The sequence below is a fragment of the Poecilia reticulata genome, chromosome 16, assembly GCF_904066995.2.
Source record: "Poecilia reticulata chromosome 16, P_reticulata-male-v2, whole genome shotgun sequence".
NCBI lineage: Eukaryota > Metazoa > Chordata > Actinopteri > Cyprinodontiformes > Poeciliidae > Poecilia > Poecilia reticulata.
The window spans coordinates 33,991,464-34,008,811 of NC_088845.1; the positions used below are offsets into that span (position 1 = coordinate 33,991,464).

Below are 17,348 nucleotides of genomic sequence, written 5' to 3' on the forward strand. Positions count from 1 at the left end.
CACCATTTGGTCAAAGACAAACGAGTAAAGGTTTGACTGAACTGCAGCTGATCTCTGTTTACTGGTTTACATCTGGATTATTCCTTCTGGACTCAACTTGGTGCTTTACTGTGTGAGTCAGTGAAAGTACATTTATTCAAAATGCCCACAAAGTGTCCCCACAAAGTGACAATAATGAAATAACTTCCCTCCTGCATGTAAATTTGCTGATTCAGTCACATGAAGAGATTGTTTTTCTCTGTAACTAATTTATGATCGCAGATAAACTTTAGTTTATCACCGTGGTTCTTAAAGTACATCTTTAAAATATGAGAATAAAGACGTAAATACGTGAGCATAAAGTTGATAACATTGCCAGTATAAAGTCATAACAAAATGATAAGTGACAATATTACCAATTTAAAGTCTAATAAATTATAATAAAGGAATACTATTATGAGAAGAAAGTGATTATTTTGCTAGAATAAAGTTGTAGTAATAAAAGAATAAAGTGATATTACTCAAAGTTATAATAGTTGAAAATAAAGTCATACTAAACAAAAATAAAGTGATAAAAAAATTACAAGAAGAAAGTAATAATATTGCTAGAATAAGGTTGTATATTAGGAGAGTAACTCAGTAATTTTATGAGAATTCCTCCACAAAAAATAATCTCAGGTAAATAAAATTTGGAATGTTGACCCTCTTGTGAATCTATACTTTGGTATCAATTTTTTTTTTACCAATTAGTAAATTCTTCATATTTTAACACATCAGTATCAAATTATCAGTAGCAGTACTTTGAATTGGTTGGTCAAATAACTGAGACTATTTTGAAGAATCAGAGTAGACCAGCTGGGATCTCTGTCCAGGTTTTGCTGTCATTAAAACAGAATTTTATCTTGTTTTATTACTTTTTTTCTGTTGATATTGTGACTTTATTCTCGCAATTAAAAAAAAAATCTCCTGGTCTGTCCCTAATTCTCCGTCATATGAAAATTGTTGCTACAATTTAATATTTTTGTGTTTTTCATAGTTTTTATTTCCAGTTTTTATTCACATCTGACTGACTTTGTCATTAGATGTTTAATGGAGCGTCCCATTTGTCTGAGTAAACATGAAATCACAAGTGAATTTATCATCCACGTTTAAACAGTGTTGAAAATAATGCCTGCATTAAAGTGTGTGGCTCACAATGGGAGCTTCTTTTTTCAATACTAATAATCCAGATTCTAATAATGCCAACAAACTTTTGTCTATCTTTTTTTTTTCTTATTACTATTTGACGCTGCTGTTCCTGTCTCTGGAAACATAAAGGACAGCAGTTTGTAGGGCTTTTCTTTTTTTTTTTCTTTCCAATCTTCCCAGAGGAATCCAATTACAGCACTGTTTGGAGATCTGCAAGATTACAGTGTATCTAAGGAAAAACAATCAGAGCCTATCTGATTCCCGGCTTTAGCAGGAGACAGATTGCTGTAATGAAGTCTCTTGTTTCTCCTCTTTTCCCCACCTTTTTACATGCTCTCCTCTGTCCCCACTCTCTCTCCTCTCCTGTTCCTGTTTTCCTGTTTCCCGGCTCTTTTTGACTTGATAGTTCCTCCTAAAGAAGCCCTCGCTCCTCCTGCATCTCCTTCCTTTCACTCCCGTTCTCCGCTGTGGATTACAGCTGTAGACCTGAAGGTGGTGCACGTACACAGACAAATGAGTGGGATGGGTCTGGTGGGTGTTTTTTCTTCTTCTTTTCTTTTTTTTTCTTCCTCTTTTTTTCCACTTCAGTAATGAAAATATCACAGGAGACCCGGTGGGTGGCGGTGACCTTTGGAGAACACTGCATTTTCGCCTCGCTTGCTCGCTGTTTCGTGAAAATGCCCGGCCACCCGTCACACCTCACCCTCCTTTCTGTGCCCGCGGCCAACGCAGCTCAGCAACTGCAGTACGCTGAGATCACCTGTACTCCTGTCTTAATAATTCATAACAGACTGAAAAATAGGGGGACAGGAAGGAGAGAATAAAAAAATGAAGGTATGACAGAGTAAACAACTGCAAACAATAGGAGTTTTCCATTTTTATGACATTAAGAGAATGATATTAAAGACATTCATTTAGCCATATTGATATGTCATCTGCAAAGGGATGAAAACCTGCCATACCCCTCCTTTTCACTCTTTGTGCTCCTCTGTTTATCCACATGCTAAAAGTCAAATGTTCCCCATCAAAGATGGAGCAGCAGCAGCTTGTACCTTTCATCATATCACCCCTGACTGCTGGTCCATAAACAGTGAACAGATGAATGCATTATTGGCACCATTATGTTGAAATGTCAGCATGTCTGGGAGCCGTGCGAAGAGAAGCATCGCAGCACGCCCTGTCAGATATCCTGCAGGTAATGAATTGTTTCAACCGTAAAGATATCTCACTCGAGTGACAGGAAATATACACTGATCTGCTTACAGCCTCCATATATATTATGTTGTGTGTTATGTTGTATGTGTGCACAAGTTACAAATTTTACTTTTAGGACTAAAAGACAATTAAGAAAAAAAAAATTGGATTTCCTTTTAAATATTTATTTCAGAATACAAAGAAAACAATTCTGGGACAAATGAAAAATACAGATTTTAATGTTAAAAACAAATTAAAATAGATTTTTAAAAACTTATTATTATTACTCGTATTATTTTAACATTATATATTTTATTTTTTTCTTGTTTTCTCTTTCTTTTCATCAACTTATTTTATTATCATTTTTTGTACAACACTTTGGTGCAGTTTTAAACCTGTTTTTAAAGTGCTATATAAATTAATTTGACATTGACATTGAGAAATGTTTAAAAATGTATTTGATTAGCCAAAAAAAAGTTATGTTGTTAATTTTTATTTGCAGAATAAGAAAGTTTCCAAATCAAAAATGTCCACCTTTTCTGTTCATTCATTTATTTTTCTTGAAACGTGACTGTATGATATAGGGGTGTAAAATTAACTATTTCTAATTGTTACCATAACAACATGTCTCACAGTGATTGTTAAACATCCTTTTTAAATCCTTTCTGTTGCAAACTTCACAAAGACATGTAGCCCTCTGCCTCTAGCTGCCTAGTGGCTAATGCTAGTTGAGCTAACCTTTAGCTAGCCACCTAAGCCTGCAGAATAACCTTCCTGACTGTCATATTTCCTGTTTGTGTTACAGTAGCTGATGAGGCTGCACAGTGTTAATTTGAGACTGTATGAGTGTAGAAACTGGACAACCATCTTTGTTTTTTCTACATCAACACAGCTAATAAACTGAGACAGACCTAGCAAACGACAGCAGATAGCATGAAGCCCTCTGAACTTGCAGTAACATTTGAATGATTAAAACAGCTTACCTTCTTGAATTTGTCTGGAACATTGTCAGTAGATTTGTGACCTTTGCTACTCGTTGCTTGTACAAACTCTAGAAACAATCTTCCAGGCTGATCTTCTGCACTACTGCTTTTTCGTGTTGTACTTTAACAAAATAATTAATATTCATAATCTGATCAATTTGCATGAAATAATCATTCCTCTATTATTAAATTCCTCTCTTGTGTAATACTGTAATAAATCAGCACTTTACTCCTCTTTGTGCATCCAAATGATTTTGTGTTTAAGTATCGATGATCTATGGAGATTGATCACACCATTGATCCCCAGTTCTTCTTCTCCTGATCAATGTGTTGTAAGGTTGATCTGTAGACTGAATCTGTGTAAAGGGTCAAAGGTGAATTCAGCTTGTTTATACATATATAAAATATTACATGCATTTTTCTCTATTTCTCTTTGGTGTTGTCTTTTCTTTTTTCTTTCTTCTATATCAGGGCAATCCAATCCAAAGAGACATTTTTGCCCTCAGTCCAACTAACTAACTGGAGCAACTTATGCTGAATGATTTTTTAAATATAAATATCTCCTCTTACACTGTAAAAACAACATAAAAGATTTCAGAAGGGCACAGTTTTGTAAGGAGGAAGAAGGGGCGGTGCTCTAGTACCCCCTAGAGTCTCTTTCTGAGTGCCCCTGTACTCGATTCCACGCAGATATTAACTTCCAACTCTGAAATGTGTTAAAAATCCATAAACCCACCTACAAAGCCATCCATACATCCACCCTTAAGAAGCAGAACATGCCACACCAGTTATTTTCCCTGCCTACTTACGCTGCATTATGTGATATTTATGAGCTGGGCCTGCCATACGGTTGGGAGCTGGTTGTATGTGTTTCATGCTACAGATCCGGGCAGCGTCTCCTCAGGGGTGTTGGGCTGCAGCCTAATGACCGCGGCCCGGCCAGGCCCCCAGAGGGATGAGCACGGCTCGGCTTTGTAGGGGAAAAGCTGTGATGACGGCTTTGAAGGAATGTCACTGCTGCGTCTCCCTTTGTGCTGCCTCTGGCTCATCCACACACACACAGTCAGAAACACACAGAGAGAAACGTGTCACTCTCCTCTCACTATCCTGGATGAATTTGCATTGACACACACACGCACACATAGACACATCCTCTCTAGGGCCCTCACAGTAGGGGCCACAGTAATAGGCACCCTGCCATCTGGCGACCCTGTCCAGGGGGCCATAAACAATAGAGGCCAGTCAATATGGCGGAAGACGTAATCAGCACACGTGCATGCATGCGCTGTCAGTTTAACAAGATGGTCTCCTAAACCAATGTTTTCTCACCCTGGGGCTGTTTGGCACCTCAGGGCCTCCATATATTCTGAATAATGTAGATGCTTTTATTTGACAATGGAAATGTGAATATTTATTTTGTACAAAGTCTTTTTTTTCTTTTCTCTCTGTTAGTTGATGGCAGATTTCACGCAGCAAAAACACAAAATCTTACCAAGTATTTTTCTTTAGTTTCTAGTGCAAATATCTTTTAAACTTGAAATAAGATAAAAGTACCTTGTAAGTAAATGTTAAGCAAGATATGAGCTTTTTTAAAGTCACAAATTAATAATATTATTATCATCCTTAATATTGATGAAAAAGTTCTAGTTTCACTGGATGTTTAGTTTGTGGAAAAAAGTTTTTGCAATAAGTGAAATTATCTGCCAGTGGAACTAATACTTTTTATTAATATAAAGTGATTATTGAAATTAAACAAGCTCCTAAAACGTATTGCTTAAAAGTCTTTGCCGTAAGTTTTGTCTTTTTTCAAGTGTACCAGAAGATAGAGCAGAAATACTTGGTGAGATTTTGTTTTTGCAGTGCATCCAGTTGGTTTTCAGAATGAAGGAAAGACATTTTAACCCTCCACACTTCAGATAAGCTAAGAGTTTCCTTCTTTTAAAAAGAAAAGAAAAAAAAAACACCTAACCAGGGCTGGGCTGAGGTATCAACCCGCTTTGCAACAGCTCGGAGTTTACATGGGGGAAGGTCATTTTGACAGTTATGAATTGAGATAATTTAATACTTTCTTCCAGCTGTAGTAACTTCTGGTAAACAGAAAATTAACATGTGCTTGTCATATTTATTGAATATCAAAAAGAATGTCTTAAACATATAATGCTTTTTGTCTTGACTAAATGCAATGTTATTAACTAGAGTGTGAAATCTTGAGATTTGTGCAATAAGTGGAGATATTTTCACTTCTTAGGCACATCGCTGCAGTAGTTATAAGAGTAAATAAGACTGAATAAATGTACTTTCACTGACTCATATATATGAGTCAGTGAGATATATATATATATATATATATATATATATATATATATATATATATATATATATATATATATATATATAGTTTAAGTTTTTCAATAACTAAAAATGACAGAAAGAAATGAGCATGGACATTCTGAAAGGGCTGATCGTCAGACAGGAGGTGGGCCTCAAAAAGATCACAGTTACAGAAAGAAAAATCATAAATTTACACAAAACTACTGCCGATTGTTTAGAATGTCGTGTGATTTTTAGGGTATTATTAGAGAGAAGAAATCTTTTTTAAAACATCCAAAAAGCATACATCAGGTTCACTTTCACTTCATGATGTTAATCTTTGCAGGCTGATTTTTTTAGCTTGTCTAGTGTTTTGATAATAAGTGTGCAACCCATTTACTTTGCGTTTACCCCTGCAGTCTTTAGAATTTTTTTGTTTGTATGAACGATCCACTAAAAGGTTGCTGCATTTGCAGCTTCAGAAGCCACTAATTGGAGCAGCACAAGTCTGCTGCATATGATCTGTATGTTTCTCCATGCTGCTCATTATTACACACTGTAGACCTTTTTTTGCATGTGTGCAATTGTAAAAGTGTTACATATAATTATGTCACAAATGACCATACGTTTTTATTTTCTCATCACATTCGATGTTCTGATTCCTAAGTTGCAGACGTTGCAGCAACGGTGCCGTGTCTGCAGTCATACGCCGCCGTCCTGTAAAAAACAAAACAAAATAAACCCAATAAAAAACTGCAGCATCTCTTTGTGATTTTAGAATCAAAGCAGAATCTTTTGGACGGTTTTCTTTTAGGCGCAGAATACTAATAACCATTTATCCTTTGTCCCTGTTCTGTACAGCTCTATGAAAAATAATTGTCATAACCAAACCTCCCCCGCCCCCCGCCGCCTCCCCCCAGCCTTTTATGAAAATCAGATCTAGAGAGCGCCTAATTAGGCGTGATTCACGGTAAAGGAAGGGGAAAGAGAGGAATGTGAATAAATTGAGACCAGGAGGAGGAGAGAAAGGAGCGACAGACTGGTGATTAATGTGAAGGCTGTGATGCACATCAACGGGAGACAAATGGAGGGATGGAGAGACTTTCTTCACCGGGAGAAGGGTAGCACAGACTGGCCACGTTTAAATCTTTAAAACCAGTTGAATCCATATCCATATATGCATATCTAAATATGCATGTATAGCCTATATACATATGAAAATATAATGTGAATCTCACCTATTGTCAGCATATCTCACACTAAAATGCTATTATCTGACTGAACGGGTGAAAGTAGATTCTGACTCTCACCCCTGGCATTTTGCACAGAATATAATTCATCAATCTGCCAATTATTCTCTGAATTTAATAACCTTATTTATCCAGACAGTCGTGCCTCTCCAAAAACCTGAAAGATGTGTTCTCAAATTCATTAACAGAACATTTCCACATGTTTTGTTCATAAAAGCAAAAAAAAAAAAAAAAAAAAATAATAATAATAATAATTCTAAAGAGGGCTGCACAGTGGCGCAGTTGGTAGAGCTGCTGCCTTGCAGCAAGAAGTTTCTGGGTTTGATTCCCAGCCCCGGTCTTTCTGCATGGAGTTTGCATGTTCTCCCTGTGCATGCGTGGGTTTTCTCCGGGTACTCCGGTTTCCTCCCACAGTCCAAAAACATGACTGTCAGGTTAATTGGCCTCTTCAAATTATCCCTAGGTGAGAGTGTTTGTGTGTCCTGTCTGTCTCTGTGTTGCCCTGTGACAGACTGGCGACCTGTCCAGGGTGAACCCTGCCTCTCGCCCGGAACGTTAGCTGGAGATGGGCACCAGGAACCCTCCTGACCCCATTAAGGGACAAGGGTGAACAGAAAATGAATGGATGAATTTTAAAGACCGCAGGGGTAAACGCAAAGTAAATGGGTTGGACACTTATTATCAAAACACTAGACAGGCTAAAAAAATCAGCCTACAAAGATTAACATCATACTGGAGTCATTTTAAAGTGAAAGTGAACATAAATGTATGTTTTGTGTTTTGGATGTTTTAAAAAAGATTTGTTCTCTCATGATAATCTGAAAATCACACAATCAGCAGTAGTTTTTTTTTGGAAATTTATCATTCATACATAAATAATGATAGATAGATAGATAGATAGATAGATAGATAGATAGATAGATAGATAGATAGATAGATAGATAGATAGATAGATAGATAGATAGATAGATAGATAGATAGATAGATAGATAGATAGATAGATAGATAGATAGATAGATAGATAGATAGATAGATAGATAGATAGATAGATAGAAGTAGAAACTCATGTTGAGGATCGTATAGTCATCCTTGCTTTCACTTGCCGTTCACATTTGGGCCCCAATAATCAGCTGCTCACAAGGAAACCATTTAAACTGAAGGAACTTGGGTTGTTTCTTTCATAGAAGTCTCACTCAGGCCATGCACTGGTTATTGACAGATCATAAAAAGTGAAGAACTGAACACACTGATCACTTTCAAGTGCAACTGGTCATCCTGTAGAAAACCAGCTTCTGCTCCCACATGAGTCCAGTCCATTCATGTAGGTGTTGTACTCATCGACTGCCAGAGAAATCTTCTCTCTTTCTTGGACCATCTTCTGCGTGTATCCTGAGGTTCTACACCATTGCAGAGGAGGTCATGATGACCACTGCCTTGTTGTCCAACCGATTGAGGACATAACTCAGGTGAACTTTGTCCACCTGAATATTTCTGATGGTCCTCTTCATATCTTTTTGAAAGGACCCGACGGTGTTGCATTCTGGTTTGCAACATAATTCATACCATACCTAGTTTGACCAGTAGGTTATAGGAAGCTGGTGGTCAAACACTGCAAAATAAAGACATAAAAAAAAAGACTTAGCCATAGTTGTATATATCAGGGCCTGTTGGCAACAGGCTAGTAACTAAAGTACTACAGCATGTTGGTAAAGTATTAACTTGCTTGCCAACCACCAGGAGTGTTTTAGCACAAAACTATACAAGTGTTCCTATTGATCTGTGTCAGTTTCTGCCATCAGCACTTCATCTGGAAAGGAGTTCAAAGGTGGAAACTATGGCAACAGGTGAGTTTCACCTTTCCTCTCAGGACACTGAGCAGCCCTCCCTGCTGATCCATCAGAATGATGAAGAACAGGTGGATGCTCTAGTACTTTCGGGGTGGTGTGTGTGCGCTGCCTCTTCCTGTCCCACATACATTCTCATTCTTTCAGGGATCAGCAGCAAACTTTGGCTGAGTGCATTCCTAAAGCGTGCAGCTCTTGTGCCGTCAGCTCCGGGGAGTGATCAGTGTTCCTTTTCTAGGTCACTGGTTATGTGATGCTCCGAGCCACTGGGAGTCCCCTCATATTCCTATTCCCCCTCCACAGGAAAAGCCAGCCACAGCTCCAATTAAACCGCTCTCCACTGGCTACACCCATCGTCGTCGGATTTGGAGCAGTCATCTCGCATGCAGATGTCTGCTCTCACACTCCGTACCCGGAGTCCCTGAAGATGGCGGGGAGAGACATGAAAAGATTGTTTCCTGATTGCTGGCAAGAGGGAGAAAGGGTGGGTGTGGGGGGGCTTTTTGAAATATTTAACAGCGAGGCGGCCTTGGTGTAACGAGGAGGTTTTGTTTTGTTTTATATTTGATGCTGGTAAACTTCAGCGGTACACGGGTCTTCCATTTAAATCACAGAGATGTCACAGTCAATGAGACTTCGCCGTGAATCAGTGCATGATTTTTTCAAAAGGCGATTACGACTGGGGGAGGAACGACGGAGAATGTTTACATGGAAACGGGTGGCGAGGGAAAGGCCTAATTTACGCAGCAAACTATTGTTTAATTTATGGGTCAGAACAATTACAGTTTAAAACGTTTCTGTATTAGGTTTGCATTGTGTGGAAAGGAACTGATTTTACGTTCGTCATCAGGGACCAAGCAGAAAAGCATGGAGGACATGAGTTTGATCCAAAAATATTGGCTTTAATTTAGCCCAGAAATATGAAAAATAGATACGAAAACAAACACTTAAACAGGCACGCCAATAAAAGAGGTCAATGCAACACAACAGACGCAAAAAAATCATAACTGACAAAACAAAACAAACAGATGAGACAAAGTGACCTGCTGAAATGACACACAACCAACAGTAGTCCACTTTCCACTGGCACCATGTAGGTTCCGGTCCATCATGGAGTCCATGTTTGTGGTTCGAATATTTTATTTCTTAGGTTTATGTCGGTTGCCTTTTCTGACACAACTATCTGCATCTATCTGGACTCAAAGAGCCACAGGGTTCCATCCATCCATCCATCCATTTTCTTACACCCTTGTCCCTCAGTGGGGTCGGGAGGGGTGAGCCACAGGGTTGTGACCCCTTATTGTTGCATCAGTGGATCTCTTTTATTGAAGGACAGAATTTTACATTTTGAAAAGAGAACTTTATCTGGATGTTATTAAACTTCTTTTTTCTTTTGTATCATAACTGCTATAGCAGGCATTTCAGTGTGATTTTCTGTTCCAAACCAAAAGAATATGAATATTAGGCCTCATATGGCAGAAATCAGTTACTCCGTAAAATACACCTGAAAATCTAAAATGCCCCAAACTAATGCACACATTTTTGCCAGTTTTTCTACAGAGCATTTAATATTTCAATCTCTCTATGAAACTCTGTAATACTTTAAGCTGATTTTTTAAATATTTACTGTTGTTAACCATATCAAGATAAGGACTTCACCCTACATAAACACTCTGCTTCTTTGAATGTGTGTTCAGCCATCTTGAATTTAGATCATGTGCCAGAGGACAAAAGATAACTCTAGTTCCAGAGTCTTAAGGTTATTGAGGAAACTACCAACCTTGTTGAAGAAGTTCAGGTTGCAGAAATATGTGTATGAAAAATGAAATATTTGACATTATAGGGGAAAGGTTTTTACCCTGTATTCCCTCTGCAGGGTCTATCCTGCCCTTCAATTATTGATTGCTGGTTTATATTCCTGGCTCCATCCGTCCCTCTCCCTCATGCTCCTATAAGACCTGATATATTTGTCTAGGCTGTACAGTGTTACTTTACTGCTGTGGATAATGTCAATAAGTAGCCAGAGTTTAGAAGGACAGTCATTCTTCCAACAAAACAGTTAAGTCTAATCTTTAATATCTGCCTCTGAATTGTTTTCTGAACTGTCCTCTGCATATTTTAGTAAGTAAATATGCATAAAGATACAGTAAACGTCACTATGCCTGTAGGAAAAAGGTGTTAACTTACAGCTCTACGTCTCAGGCTTAAGGGTGACTATTACTGTTATACATACAGTCTATGCTTCACGGCTGAAGAGAACAACACACACACACATGCCCACGCGCACACACACACACACACACACACACACACACCTAGCCTTGTTTATATGCCCTACTGGGGACTAAAGACAAAACCATGCTTTCTGGGAACCTCCCTTTCTGAAAGTAGCACAGCTCTGCAAAAAATCAAGTAGCATGCTAGAGGGGCAGTGAACAAACATATCACTTTAAATTTGCAATAAGACTAACTAGAGTTCCAAACATGATAAGAAGGTGACTCTTGGGGACTTGTCAGGTTTTTAGTAATGGGTGGGGACATAAATACACACTAATTAGTTTTTATTACATTCTTAGTACCTGTAGCACAGTTTCCGGTTCAAAGTGCTTTGACAGCCACTATGACTCAATGCACAATGAAATCTACACTTTGGTACAAAAGAAAATTGAGTAGCCACTCAAGATATGTCAAATTCTAGTATTGAGCAGCATATTACGCTTTGTTAAATGTATTCTTTTAAAGACATTACATAAAGGGATTAAAATGATGCATACATTTCTGCAAAAAAACCTTTTCCTAGCAAATTATATCATAATTTTGTGTTCTTCTGATTGACTGTAAATCTCTCATCCAGGAACAACCTGTAATTACGAGAAGATGGGCCACAGGCAGTAATCTTGATTGATTAATTTACTCTACAAGTCTGTTGTTGAGAGTGTCATCTCTTCTGTCATCATCTGTTTAAATAGCATCTGAGCCAGGGACCTGAAAAGGCTTAACAGCCTGATAAAGAAGGCTGGTTCTGTTCCGGGGACTACTGTTGAAATCCTCTGGAGATGGTTGTTCAAAAAGGATTCTTTGAAGGTTTTTGTTCTGTCTGCTCACTTTCACTCATGTAATGAGTTTTGTCGAATAAACCTATTGACTGATTGATTGTAATACAAACATTACAGACAACCCCGATCATCCTCTTTCATATGTTTGAACACTGAGGCATCTTCAGATCCATTAGAATACCGAATAATATAGACAATCCTCCCTGCCCACAGCCATAAGCATCTACAACAACTCAGATATGATGTACTTTTCACGCATCTGAAAATAGATGAAAGGTATTTTTTTATCTTCCTTCTATGTACTAAATGATTGAGTAAGGCGTAAAAAGTATGCTGAAGAATAAACATTTATTGCTTAACCAAGCTCTTTACAGGATGCTTTGTTTTCCCGTAAATATTTAAACCAACAAATGAACTTAAAAAGTACAAACTGAAATTACTGTCAGTAAAAAAGGTACTGCAACAAAGCCAAAACTAAAAGATATACTACTTTCTGTATTTAAAAAAAAACAGCAAACTGAAATGTCTATGACATGACTAACTAAAAGCACTTAAAAGCAGCATGAAATTAAATGTTTTTAAACTTTGTTTTTAAGAGCCGTTTTTAACGTAAAACTTAACAGCCAGCCAATTTCTGTTTCTGAGTGCAACAGGCTCCCGTTTTAAACACTTATCACAGTCTGCTTTTCCTGGAACTCTACAGGTGGTGATGAATGCCATCAAGTGCTTTTTGACTGCAAGGACCTCTCCCTCATTCCAAGTCCTCCTCTTGCATGGTTGGCAACCTTTAAAACCAAAGTTAATAACAAGTTTAAAACAATGAAATGAAGTTACCAAAGCAATATCATAATTGAAGGGTTTTCTGAAATTGTAAAATACACTCATGCCTGATTAGACCCTTCCTGCAAAATACAGTTAAATACAGGACCTAAACCAATTAATAACTGTACCTTTCTCACCATGAAAAGCTATTTTCTCAATTATACCAAAAATATATATTTGTAAACATCTAAGGTAATTGTTACTAACCCTAACCCTACCCACAAGACAATGAAGTCCTGATGTTACTATAAATTAGGGCTGACTTTTAATTTTGAAGTCAGTGACGTAATATTTGAAAATGTAATGTACTTTAAAATAAACCTGAATATTGTAAGCAAGAGGCTTGCCAACATTGGGACAAATAGAAAAAAAACATCTAAATAACATAAAAACATTGACTAGTCAAAAGGAATGTTGTATCACAGCTGTGTGATTCTACTACAAAGCCGTTTCTGCTTCAGATATACAGTAATCCTTCATCAAGTAAGCAAGTTAAGATCACAGTTTATAGATCATTTTAAGGAAATATTAAATTTCTTAGAAAGGTAACCATACTAACAAAATCTCAGACATCTCCAGTTGGGCTAGTAGCCCACCAATAAAAAGTTGAAAAATTAATACCTTTGTCTTGGAGGACTTTGACTTTGGTGGAGCTTCATCTGCTGAGCCAGCATGCTCAACCTCAACACCTTCAGTCACAGTTGGTTCTTTGTCAACCTTAGGAAAAGAATAGAGAAGTCTTTTAATACTGCAACAAGACTGGCCATCTTTTGTTCAAATCCACTAACCACCTCAACAACAATATAGAACAAACCAAAAACAATTCAGCTAGAGATCAGCATAGTACATTGTCAATGAATCACAGCAGTAATGTTCGATTAAAAACCTATTTCTGGTTTGGTTTAGCAGTCATCCTTCATCATGAAGTCTCAAACTTCAGTATCACTTAAACTGTTTCAAACATTAATCTAAGAAGACGTCACTGGATAGGACTGTTAACATGTTTCCGTCATATTCCCTGATTTGAAACATACATCATGTCTTAAGCCAGCTGTCAACCATGCTACTGAGGGCAGACAAGATCTATAGTTGCACAAAAAAGGGATTACATCTTGACCAAAATAAACCTCAAACGGGGTCCTCACTTTTACTGTAAACCAGAAATGTGTGTATGGCCCCAAACAACCATTCACTAAAGACTTCAGCTGCTATAGTTCCCACAATGACATCAGACCAGACTAGTGTGTGTTGCAAGAACTGCTAAAAAAAGCCTGTTAAGTTCATAGTTTATGGAGCATTTGAAGGAAATATTACATTTCTTTGAAAGGTAACTGTACTGACAAATCTCCCAGACATCTCCAGTGGGGCTAGAAGCCCAGTGAAAAGAAGTTCAGAAATTATTACCTTTCTCTTAGAGGACTTTGACTTTGTTGGAGCTTGATCTGCTGAGCCAGCATGCTCAAACTCAACACACTCAGTCACAATTGGTTCTTTGTCAACCTTAGGAAAAGAAAAAAATAGTGTTTTAATACTGCAACAAGACTGGCCACCTTTTGTTCAAATCCACTGACCACCTCAACAACAATATAGAACAAACCAAACGAAATTCAGCTGAAGATCAGCATGGTACATTGTAAAGGAATAACAGCAGTAATGTTAGAATAAAAACCTATTTCTGGTTCGGTTTAGCAGTCATCCTTCATCGTAAAGTCTCAAATTTCCGTATCTCTAAAACCGTTTCAAACGTTAATCTAAGAAGACGTCACTGTATTGGACTGTAAACATGATTCCGTCGTATTCCCTGATTTGAAACATAAATCGTGTCTTAAGCCAGCTGTCAACCATGCTACTGAGGGCAGACTAGATCTATAGTTACACAAAAAAGGGACTAAATTTTGACCAAAAGAAACCTCAAACGGGGTCCTCACTTGTACTGTAAACCGGAAATATGTGTATGGCCCCAAACAACCATTCACTAAACACTTCAGCTGCTGTAGACCCACAATGATATCAGACCAGACTAGTGTGTGTCACCAGAACTGCTGAAAAAGCCTGTTAAGTTCATAGTTTATGGAGCATTTGAAGGAAATATTACATTTCTTCCAATGCAACCGTACCAACAGAATCTCCCAGACATCTCCAGTTGGGCTAGAAGCCCAGTGAAAAGAAGTTCAGAAATTATTACCTTTGTCTTGGAGGACTTTGACTTTGGTGGAGCTTGATTTGCTGAGCCAGCAGGCTCAACCTCAACACCTTCAGTCACAGTTGGTTCTTTGTCAACCTTAGGAAAAGAATAGTCTTTTAATACTGCAACAAGACTGGCCATCTTTTGTTCCAATCCACTGACCACCTCAACAACAATATAGAACAAACCAAAAGAAATTCAGCTGCAGATCAGCATAGTACATTGTCAATGAATCACAGCAGTAATGTTCGCCTAAAAACCTATTTCTGGTTTGGTTTAGCAGTCATCCTTCATCATGAAGTCTCAAACTTCAGTATCACTTAAACTGTTTCAAACGTTAATCGAAGTAGACATAACTGGATTGGACTGTAAACATGTTTCCGTCATATTAACTGATTTGAAACATACATCGTGTCTTAATCCAGCTGTCAACCATGCTACTGAGGGCAGACAAGATCAATAGTTACACAAAAAAGGGACTAAATTTTGACCAAAATAAACCTCAAACAGTGTCCTCACTTTTACTGAACACCAGAAATGTGTGTATGCCCCCAAACAACCATTCACTAAACACTTCAGCTGCTATGGACCCCACAATGACATCAGACCAGACTAGTGTGTGTTGCCGGGACTGCTGAAAAAAGCCTGTTAAGTTCACAGTTTATGGAGCATTTGAAGGAAATATTAAATTTCTTTGAAAGGTAACTGTACTGACAAATCTCCAAGACATCTCCTGTTGGGCTAGAAGCTTACCAATAAAAAGAAGTTCAGAAATTATTACCTTTGTCTTGGAGGACTTTGACTTTGGTGGAGCTTGATTTGCTGAGCCAGCAGGCTCAAACTCAACACCTTCAGTCACAGTTGGTTCTTTGTCAACCTTAGGAAAAGAAAAGAATAGTCTTTTAATACTGCAACAAGACTGGCCATCTTTTGTTCCAATCCACTGACCACCTCAACAGCAATATAGAACAAACCAAAAGAAATTCAGCTGCAGATCAGCATAGTACATTGTCAATGAATCACAGCAGTAATGTTCGCCTAAAAACCTATTTCTGGTTTGGTTTCTGGTTTGGTTTAGCAGTCATCCTTCATCATGAAGTCTCAAACTTCAGTATCACTTAAACTGTTTCAAACATTAATCGAAGTAGACGTCACTGGATTGGACTGTAAACATGTTTCCGTCGTATTCCCTGATTTGAAACATACATCGTGTCTTAAGCCAGCTGTCAACCATGCTACTGAGGGCAGACAAGATCTATAGTAACACAAAAAAGGGATTAATTTTGACCAAAATTAACCTCCAACGGGGTCCTCACTTTTACTGTAAACCAGAAATGTGTGTATGCCCCAAACAACCATTCACTAAACACTCAGCTGCTATGGACCCCACAATGACATCAGACCAGACTAGTGTGTGTTGCCGGACTGCTGAAAAAGCCTGTTAAGTTCACAGTTTATGGAGCATTGAAGGAAATATTAATTTCTTTGAAAGGTAACTGTACTGACAAATCTCCAGACATCTCCTGTTGGGCTAGAAGCTTACCAATAAAAGAAGTTCAGAAATTATTACCTTTGTCTTGGAGGACTTTGACTTTGGTGGAGCTTGATTTGCTGAGCCAGCAGGCTCAAACTCAACACCTTCAGTCACAGTTGGTTCTTTGTCAACCTTAGGAAAAGAAAAGAATAGTCTTTTAATACTGCAACAAGACTGGCCATCTTTTGTTCCAATCCACTGACCACCTCAACAGCAATATAGAACAAACCAAAAGAAATTCAGCTGCAGATCAGCATAGTACATTGTCAATGAATCACAGCAGTAATGTTCGCCTAAAAACCTATTTCTGGTTTGGTTTCTGGTTTGGTTTAGCAGTCATCCTTCATCATGAAGTCTCAAACTTCAGTATCACTTAAACTGTTTCAAACATTAATCGAAGTAGACGTCACTGGATTGGACTGTAAACATGTTTCCGTCGTATTCCCTGATTTGAAACATACATCGTGTCTTAAGCCAGCTGTCAACCATGCTACTGAGGGCAGACAAGATCTATAGTAACACAAAAAAGGGATTAGATTTTGACCAAAATTAACCTCCAACGGGGTCCTCACTTTTACTGTAAACCAGAAATGTGTGTATGGCCCCAAACAACCATTCACTAAAGACTCCAGCTGCTATGGACCCCACAATGACATCAGACCAGACTAGTGTGTGTTGCCGGGACTGCTGAAAAAAGCCTGTGAAGTTCATAGTTTATGGAGCATTTGAAGGAAATATTAAATAATACCTTTGTCTTGGAGGACTTGACATTGGTGGAGCTTCATCTGCTGAGCCAGCAGGCTCAACCTCAACACCTTCAATCACAGTTGGTTCTTGTCAACCTTAGGAAAAGAAAGAATAGTCTTTTAATACTGCAACAAGACTTGCCATCTTTGTTCAAATCCACTGACCACCTCAACAACAATATAGAGCAAATCAAAAGAAATTCAGCTGCAGATCAGCATGGTACATTGTCAATGAATCACAGTAGTGATTCCGACTA

The 17,348-nt window shown here is 38.0% G+C and overlaps 1 long non-coding RNA gene across 1 annotated transcript; it reads right to left on the reverse strand.

The window, feature by feature from the left end:
• Nucleotides 1–12,133: 12,133 nt before the first annotated feature.
• LOC145547751 (uncharacterized) lies at nucleotides 12,134–14,925 on the reverse strand. Its single transcript, XR_014084059.1, has 4 exons — nucleotides 14,812–14,925; nucleotides 14,031–14,126; nucleotides 13,248–13,343; nucleotides 12,134–12,589 (listed from the first exon to the last, which is right to left on the reverse strand). It is a non-coding gene; the product is annotated as an uncharacterized LOC145547751 (long non-coding RNA).
• Nucleotides 14,926–17,348: the final 2,423 nt, after the last annotated feature.